The sequence below is a fragment of the Dicentrarchus labrax genome, unplaced genomic scaffold, assembly GCF_905237075.1.
Source record: "Dicentrarchus labrax unplaced genomic scaffold, dlabrax2021, whole genome shotgun sequence".
Lineage (NCBI taxonomy): Eukaryota > Metazoa > Chordata > Actinopteri > Moronidae > Dicentrarchus > Dicentrarchus labrax.
In genome coordinates this window covers 16017286-16026238 of record NW_026136712.1, presented here as the reverse complement: position 1 = coordinate 16026238, position 8953 = coordinate 16017286, and the positions used below count along the sequence as shown (strand labels likewise).

The following is an 8953-nucleotide window of genomic DNA, read 5'->3' as shown; positions in this document are numbered from 1 at the left end:
TCATCCATTTTGATTTTTGTAAACAATATATAATCAGTATCAGACATCAATAAAATCCTGACTCTGTTTTAAGAACACTATTTCGCCACATTCATTTTCTGCATAATTACCCACTGAGGGACTGTCTCTTTGTGCTATATGCTGCACACCCCCACATGTAACCAGCATTCTGACGAAAGGTGGACAATCGTTGATGGACAGATCAATATTGGAGCATATGGGGCCCACACAGAATATAGAAATGAAAAGTGGAAACTGGGCGATAGATAATTGAACTCACTGAGCACCCTGACTGGCACTTCACACAATCTTGCTGCCATTTACTTGACCTCACGGAGTGACCACACAAAGTGCAGAAATTAGACTGAAAATGAAATGTAAAAAGCTACTGTGTTTGCACTGTAGCATGGCCACTCTTCTTCATGTGATGATGTGGATCAATGCTCGGTCTTTGTGCAACAAGTTCCAAGAAAGGATAGTAAAAATCAATCATGTGATGTCATCCGTGACCCCAACCATTCACAAAGCACTAGAGGTCACGTGCTTTGCTATATAGTCATGTCAAACCAATAATGCATGGGTGAGTCCAGTATGTACACACACAGTAAAAATAATATTTAGCACTACTAAATGAAATTGTCTGCCTTAAGAAGCCACAGCAGAATACTTGCAGAATAATCCTTGTAGAGAAATGAAAGAAACTCCAAAAATAATCAATATCAGGCATTGGAGATTCATACAACCCATGTTATGTGAAGAATTCTCTCTGTACATGAACTTACCAAACATATAAAAGTATATATCTTCTTGCAACTACAACTACAAGGCTTACACTCACTGTTCACTCACTTGACTTTATTTATGAGCTTTCATTCAGAAACATCCCACTGTGATCAATTCAAAGGAATTAATTATATGTAAAGAGGGAAACACAAATATCACAGGCTTGTAACAAGCCCCTATAACATCTGATTATTATGTTAAAGTAATTCCATAAATTGTTTATTCACTGCAGACTTTACATAATAATTCCATGTGGGGACGTTATCAGTCAATTAAAGTGTCTGGCAAGCAAAATCACAAAAAACAAAGACAAAACATATTTTCTCACTTAGCCTGGCTTGAATTTGGCTGTGCAGATAGTTTTGGTTCTCTTTGCCCAGATTTTGAGATATCCATTTCTAAAACATCCAATACAATTAAGGTGAAAGAGATTTTATTTTATTTTGTTTTCTTACATGTGCCAGGCATATGGGTTTTTGTCATCTGGATTGGTTTAGGGGTCATTTTACAGTTGCCTAAATTTTGAAAGAGAAAGGAAATGATGTGTTCATGCTGCTTAAGCCTGCATTAATTGTTGTTTTTTTTATGTCCACCAGCTAGTCACTAACTTTGCCGGCTGTGTGGTGCTCATAGGCAGGCGGCGTATGATCAGTGGATTGTTTTGCTGATGAGAGCTGAACTAAGAAAGTACATTTGGGGTGTCACACCATATGCTGTAATCACAACCGGGGACTTTTGTTTCATCTCAAAGCCTTGTCTCTCCACCTCAGCATTTCTTGTCTGTATCTCTACTGTGGCCTAATCTGACAACGGAAAAATGTCAAAAAACATAATATCACAAAGGAAAGGAACAAAAAAGGTTAAAAAACACATAAAAAGGGCCATAAAAACAAAAGTGAGTTGAAAGACGCTTGTATGGTAATTCTCTGTGGAGTTATCACTTGGAGCGACCTTGTTACACTTTGTCACTTGACCCACTGTTCATGCAAAAATATTGATTAGTGCAGCTATAAAGTTACATTAAAACCTGCAGACCTCACTATCAACAGCTTTGATCAAAAAGAAAACTGTTACCGGTGAGATTTGTGGATTATCCCCAGTGACTGGGACATAGTTATGGATAGTTTTTCTCTAATGTTCAGTGGCTTCAACGCTGTGAGCACCACACATGGAAATCAATTCACCTCTTTTTTATTGTGTTGCTTGCAGAAAGAGCCTTGCACATGAAACCAAAACTATCTACATGACTGGATAAGAGCTGGGTGAGTTTTTTTTTTTTGGTAAGGGGGGGGTGCATTGACCCTTTCAGATGATGAAAAATGAAAACACTGGAGGAAAAAACACAAATACTGGGGGATGCAAACAACATTTTCCCATTTGACCAACATCATGTTTACTAACCATGTGAAGGTGTGTGTTTATGTGTGGTGGAGGAAGAAGAGGAAGAGGAGGACGGGGAGGAGGAGGGGGCTTCTTCTTCTTCTTGGTTTATGTCATTGGTTTAAACGACCCAAGACCCCGCCTTGATAAAACAGGAGAGTTAGACAGTGTGACTACAGCCGAAGAGAGAGAGAGAGAGAGCGAGGGGAGAGAGAGAGAGAGAGAGGGAGGGAGAGAGAAGGGGGAAAAAAATAAAGCAGCGAAACAGTTAGACACCTACTCCTCGGCGTTTACGCTCGGCCGTATTTTAATAAACAAGGACGCGTATAACACACTGTTCCCCAGCAGGCTGTCACTCCTCTCCACCCGGTGGTTTTCTTCCCAGCTGCTAAAAAAGAAGCCGCTTTTTTTTGGTGTGTGTGTGTGTGTGTGTGTGAGAGTGTGTGTGTTGTGTGTGTGTTGTTGTTGTTGTTGTGTGTGTAGCGCGGAGGATTAATAAGGTTGGAATCAGAAATACTCCACATGAAAATCTTCACATGAAACATTTCTTCTCCCCGAAGCGGATGATGCTGCCGCCGCCGACGTGTGCCTGAAACAAAAGTCGGCTTCTCAACTTGCCATTAGACATCATTCAGCCCAGGTAAGACTGCAATTTCCAGGAGAAACAACGCGGTTTTAATTCAATCTTATTTGGGGTTGTTTTCTAAGGAGAGTTAGCCGCGACTGGCTTGCCGTCGGGGGGGTTGTTCAGGTCCGCATACGGTTCTGACCATGTGTGTCCACCTTACTGCGCCATGAAGATAGATAGAGGGGGGGGAGGAATGGTCGGGTGGGTTTGTACACACCAGGGACGTTATTTCTGACCACCTTTTAAAACATGGTGTAACTGTCAAATGTGGACACGGAATAGCCCGCGTCCCCCCCCTCCCTCAAACACTGCCTATAGTGTCCCTCACCTTTACATTGCAAGGGTATTCGGCAAAGACGCGGGTTTTTTTTTTTTTTTTTTTTTAGCACACAACGAGAGCCCGTAGGGACACTGGAGTGTGTTCGGTTAAAAGAAAATAGGAAGTGCATTATTGTGGAGTGTGTGTGTGTGTGGAGAGAGAGAGAGAGAGAGAGAGTGAGAGAGTGTGTGTGTGTGTGTGTGTGTGTGTGTGTCTTGAGCTTTCTAGTCAGGCTATTTGCTCATACATCTTCTAATATCTCACACTTGACTGAGTTTTTGTAGGCAAAATAGTGTAAGACGTCATCCTGTGTAATCTTAAGCGCTGATTGCTGCTGTTTAGCTCGTGCATCTCTTCCTCTTTTTTTTTTTTTTTCTTAAACACAAGTCATCATTATGGAGCACATCTGCTGTCCGAGCTACATCACAATGTCACCGACCTTTCACATGTAGCATTTGTTTTAGCACAATTTTTTTTTTTTTTTCCCTAAGCCCTCTCTGGAGGAGCTTTTTAAAGAACACATCCCTACAGATGAAAACTTTTGTTATCATCTGTAGGGATGTAGGGATCCACACAAGATAAAAGCTGTTGCTGCCTTTGATGACATGTTGCCCCCCTAAGGAATCCTTTTGTGGTTGAGTGTGGAGAGTTGCAGATCTGCAGGTGTGCAGAGACGGAAAGATGTGGCGTTAGAAGCTAGGAGAGATGTTCTCTTGTTGTGGAGTGAGTGAGATGCAAGTGGAACCGAGACCTTCCTCCTGTTTATGGGGATACCCCTGTCGTGATCCCCCTGGAGGCTCCAGGATGTGACTTTGAAAACTACTGGAGGAGACTAATGGGCTGCTTTTTGTAGTTCCCATTCTTTGGACACTTTGCTGTATCTTACCCATGCAAAATGTACCTTGTTTATGGTTAACGAGCTGATATTTGCAATTAGGGTTTTTATTACCATAGCTGACTGTGCAAACTTAAAAAAATTGGTCAAGAAAGTGCATCTTATGTTTACAGCCACCATTAGGTGCCGGCAGTGTATGAATGAGCTGCTAATTGCCTTGTGTTAACTTGTTAATTACACACACTATGTGTGTGTGAATACTTCTTACACATTATTGGGCTAATTAATTCTGATTACTCTGAAATTATGACAACAGGACATGTGTTGGATTAATGAAGAACTAGGGTTATCTTAATTTCTTATCACTCATCATGAAAAACATCGTCAGTCATTTGTTTGTATCAACAAAGATGTTGTATCCTCCTGGCGCGATGCCTGAAAAAAACAATGTGAATCTTAAATGATTTACAAATGAGAACTTGTAGAATTAGTTTCTGATGCCTGCAAGCTGAACAGAGGATGACCTTGGTAAAGTAGTTCTTTGTCTGTCTAATGGGTGCCCATGTGTATGTGTTGGACGAGGAAGGGGGTGTGTGTGCCTGAAGGAGTATAAGGCCACTACAGATGTGTGCAGCTTGGACATCTGCTCTGTTGTCGGCCATTGTCAAGGAAGCAGTTAAGATGGTGGGCAGCTCAGCACAACAGAGCTCCCTTGTCAGAAAGCTCCATTAAACTGCCCCAGTCACAAGTGCAGCAGGGAAGTGGTCATAACACTGAGCAGTGTTTCTTTTCCTCACATGCCAGGTACATTCACAATAATTACTGCTCCACAGTGGATTGTTTTTCTTCCTTGGGACAATCAATTCTTCATTCATAACCAACAAACTGGCCATACATAAGTTGAGATAGCGACATATTTTTTATTTTTTGCAGAAACCCCCCTTTTTTTCCTGCTTACCTTCGCACATTTGTGAGACACTGTTATCGTTTAGAAATGGGGACTGTAGTATTTCCAGAGAGGAAATTGAACAGACTCAGTTAGTCGACCCCGTGAAGAGCCTGCCCTCTGCCATCCTCTCCTGTGTTGCTGAGCAGCACCCTATCACTCAAGGCAATTGAACGTCTCTGAGGGGACCTCTGTTAGCCCCGTGCAATATTTATTACCATCCATCATCCCGAGACTCTCGCTCCACGGGTGAATAACAGTGGCTGCTAAGTTCTGTGTTAAAAAGTTCCCTCGCCAGCGACCATTAGAAGGGATTTATGGGGGCAGCTTCGCTGGAAGTGCTGCGGAAGCGAGACGGAGCATGTTTCAGAGTCGCTGCATACCCGCTGGGCTGTGGTACCAAATATGTCATGGATAAAATCTGACTGATAAAATCTGACATAAAAAAAGACTGTTTGAAGAGCTGCCCTAAACTTCTCTTTTCCAATTCAACTTTGTCTTCTTTATGGGTTTTAGTGCTCAAATTAGTCGACTGGCAGAAAATGAAACTACAATTTTGATAATTGATTAATTGCTGAACTCATTTTTTAAGCTAAAATGGCAAACGATTGCTTTTCTCCAACCTCTCAATGTCAGGATGTGCTGCTTTTCTCTCTTGTATATCATTTTAAATTGAATACTTTCTGGTCTCGGACTGCTGATTGGACAAAACAAGCTATTTTATGATGTGATCTCGAGTTCTGGGAAGTTGTGTTACCAATGTTTGACATTTTCTTGTCATTCATTTAATACATAATACAAGTAATAATTTGTTGCAACCCTGCTTTGTTCTATCTAAACAGGCAGAAGATGCAGCATATCAGCCCTTAGTCATATTACAGTAATGTAACTACACACGTACATTTCATACATCACGGTTAAACTAATTAATTTCTATTTTTACAGCTTTATAAAGGCAACAGAGAGAGCAAATACTTCTCTATCTGTCAGTGCAGTTCTTTCCATCATAGCATGTCTTCTCAAAGCAGAGATGGTAACGATAATGATCTAATATTCACCATCGTCTTTAATAAGGATCATCTAATGTATGCATACTGTGCTACTGAGCTGGTAAATCCTTTGAATGAGAGTGAGCGCATGTTGTGTGAAAATTAGTATATCTTTGTGTGCTCGCTACCTCTCGATATAGTCTTTGATCCTGCAGAGATGAGATGGATTTTTTTTTCTTTCTTTCTGAGTCCTTCCACTCTGTTGAGATTGTTTGTTTGTCAGAGTTGGAAACAATTGGGATGAGTCTGATAGTGAATGGGGACGGGGCACTACTGTAAATGAATGCCTCACTGTGCTCCTTTTAGGTCAATTTGAATATGTTTTTAATTGGTCTCTGAAGGCTAAGATTTCTCTTTTTTTGCCTTCCTCAAAAGTGTCTGCATGATGTGACTATGTTGAGCTGAGGAGCCCGGGAGCAACGGTGTTCATTTGAAGCCCAGCGAACACGCTCATTATCTCCAACCAAAGGCAAGATTGATTTAGCTGAAAGCCGGGGTAATATTTGAAAGAAAAAAAAAAAAACACGGAGGTACAACTGTAAACTGATCAAGACAGTAATTCTTTGCTGCGAATCGCTCTCGGTCAAAGCGAATAAGTTTTAAACAGTGGTAACTACTCGGTATCTTCACTATTCACAGCAACTAAAGGCGCCATCACTCAGCTGGAGCTGCTCTGTCATGGCTTCAGATCTCCTCTAACCTTTAGAAACGGTATATTGAAAAGATATCTCAAAGAAACATCTTGTCATTTACTTTCCTGAGGCATTCTGCAACTTCATTTTTTTTTTAGCACATTGAAGAGTGTGTGTGTGTGTGTGTGTGTGTGTGTGATGTGTGTTGGGGGAATCAGATTTTTCCCCTGTCATCACTTACTCCCCCATTGCTATAATTTCATTGACAGTGGCAGCGATTGTGTTTTCTGGAGCTACACAGGGGTAAAGGATAAATGGAGCCGTGAGTCTTTTTCTTGGTAATGGGGAAAGTGGAACCCTGTGCCAGCGCTATTCTCTGTGCCGTACAAAGGGACAAGATCCAGCGATAGGACTTGTATAAGAGATCTACAGTATTCTCTAACACAAACAGATGTATTTTAGTCTGGCAGAAACTAGTAGAGCTGAACCACATGTGGTTTCAGCGTTGGCTAGCAGATAGGAATTTTTCTGCAGTTATTGAATTGGATGTAACAGTCACTCTGTGCCTTTATCTCCCACCACTCTGCATTAGTATCAGGGGAGAGTGAGGCGGCCATGTAATAAAGTGGAAGTACATTGTCTTTCAGCCATGTAAAAGGTCAAGTATAACTCTTGTACTTTGGCCCTTGTTGGCGATGTCAGAGACAGTCCCGTTAGCATTAAAGTTTGAAGTCGTCCTGGCAAAGCAGCAGCACAGCAATTAGAGTTATTAATTATTTTCTTACAACTTAATACTCTTTCATTTAATGCATATTAATTGATGTGCTCCTGAATCCACACTCACATAATCCACCAAGGATTTCTCAAAGGCAAGCACAAAAGGCTTTTATTATCTTAAGGAGGAAGTGGTCTTTTGGGACATAAAGTGCCCCTGCTCAATTGTGTATTACATTATGAAACAGACGTAAGTGAAATGAAATTACAACGTATCATCAGCGCGGTGAAGGATCCTGTTGAATAATTACCTCGGCAGAGCCATTGTTGTAATGTCAGACTCGTTCTTTTGGATGTGACAGAGGGGGGTTCACAAAGTCCACGTGCCAGGGAGTAAAAAGCATTCTCAAGGTTAAACTGTGTGAAGGCCAAATGTTTGGGGAGGGTGGATTAATTTCATGTCCCATAATGTGATTTGCGGTATCTCCTCCTCTCCTGCCCTTGGTTTCTTTGGAGATGTGCTAGCCTGATGAGAGCCGAGGGCAGGGGGGCTGCCGTAACTACCGCCTGCGTTTTATAAGTGTTTACAGGACTACTAAATGGAATTATGGGAGATGATGCATGCTTACAAATTCGCCATCATTCCCAGACCCCCATCTCATTACTGAATACAAATTCTGTGCATATCCTTCTGGTGCACAGTAGAGAAAATTAGCTTTCTCTCATACGTGCAAGCATGCACAAACACAGTCACTTACATAAATACATATAAATGCACAAACACAGGATGGGGGGTGGTTCCAGGAAAGTCACTGTGCATCATTAATTGCAGGGCAGGCTCCGACGCAGGGAGAAGGACCTCCATGATAACAGCAGCAAGATTCCTCGCTGCTTAGGCGGCCTAAGAAGCCCTGCTGTACTCTTAACACTTTATCACACAGTATCTGCAGCTCATCCTTGTGTATCTGCATATCAGCGCAGTTAATGAACCTGTTGTGTCTGAATCTGTTTCGTTTTTCTGGCAAATTCTTTGTAATATCAATGTTTTCATAGGTATTCGTGCATTTCATGTAGCACCACTAATGTGGATAAATTTAAACAAGCGCAAGGAAACCTCAAAGCGTGTGTGCAATATGAGGAAGCGATAAAATCAGAGATTGAGGTCGGCATAGATAGTGAGTGGGTGGGCTGGGCTGTAGGCTTTTTCGTGGGGGGTGGTATCACTGGTAGTGTTTCCTCCCCACTGTGCAGACTGTCATTTTCTCAATTTTTCCGCAAACCTCAACACTGACATGCAACAACATGTGTGATTTAAAATACAGTGAATAGCAAAGTTAAATACTGAAATCATCAACTGGCATAATATGTATTATTATAGGTCCTCCATAAAATCCCAGAAGTTACTGGCATTCTATAACATAAGGAAAAAGGATATGATGTAAAATTTCAGTTAGCTTTTATATAATACAGATGATGAATTTCCATGGATTTGTAACATCTGAGGATCAGGTTTCTCAGACTGTTTCAGAACATCATTTGGCACACGGATTGATACAGTTCAGTCACACTGCTTACAGTAAATTCCAGCAGACTGCCACACATTTTATTATTCAGACATGTACCTTAAAAGCTGGAAAAAAAATTATCAAGTGAATTAAACAGGCACA

The 8953-nt window shown here is 41.3% G+C and overlaps 1 protein-coding gene across 4 annotated transcripts in view; it reads left to right on the top strand.

The window, feature by feature from the left end:
• Nucleotides 1–2355: 2355 nt before the first annotated feature.
• LOC127373791 (C-terminal-binding protein 2) overlaps nt 2356–8953 on the top strand; it is a 94262-nt gene continuing 87664 nt past the window's right edge. For 2 of the 4 annotated variants that reach the window (XM_051418553.1, XM_051418556.1), the window contains exon 1: nt 2357–2803. The gene's annotated coding sequence lies outside the window, so the exon portion shown is untranslated. Of the gene's footprint in view, nt 2804–8953 lie in introns of all 4 variants that reach the window. The other 2 variants (XM_051418552.1, XM_051418551.1) reach the window with 2 other exon arrangements.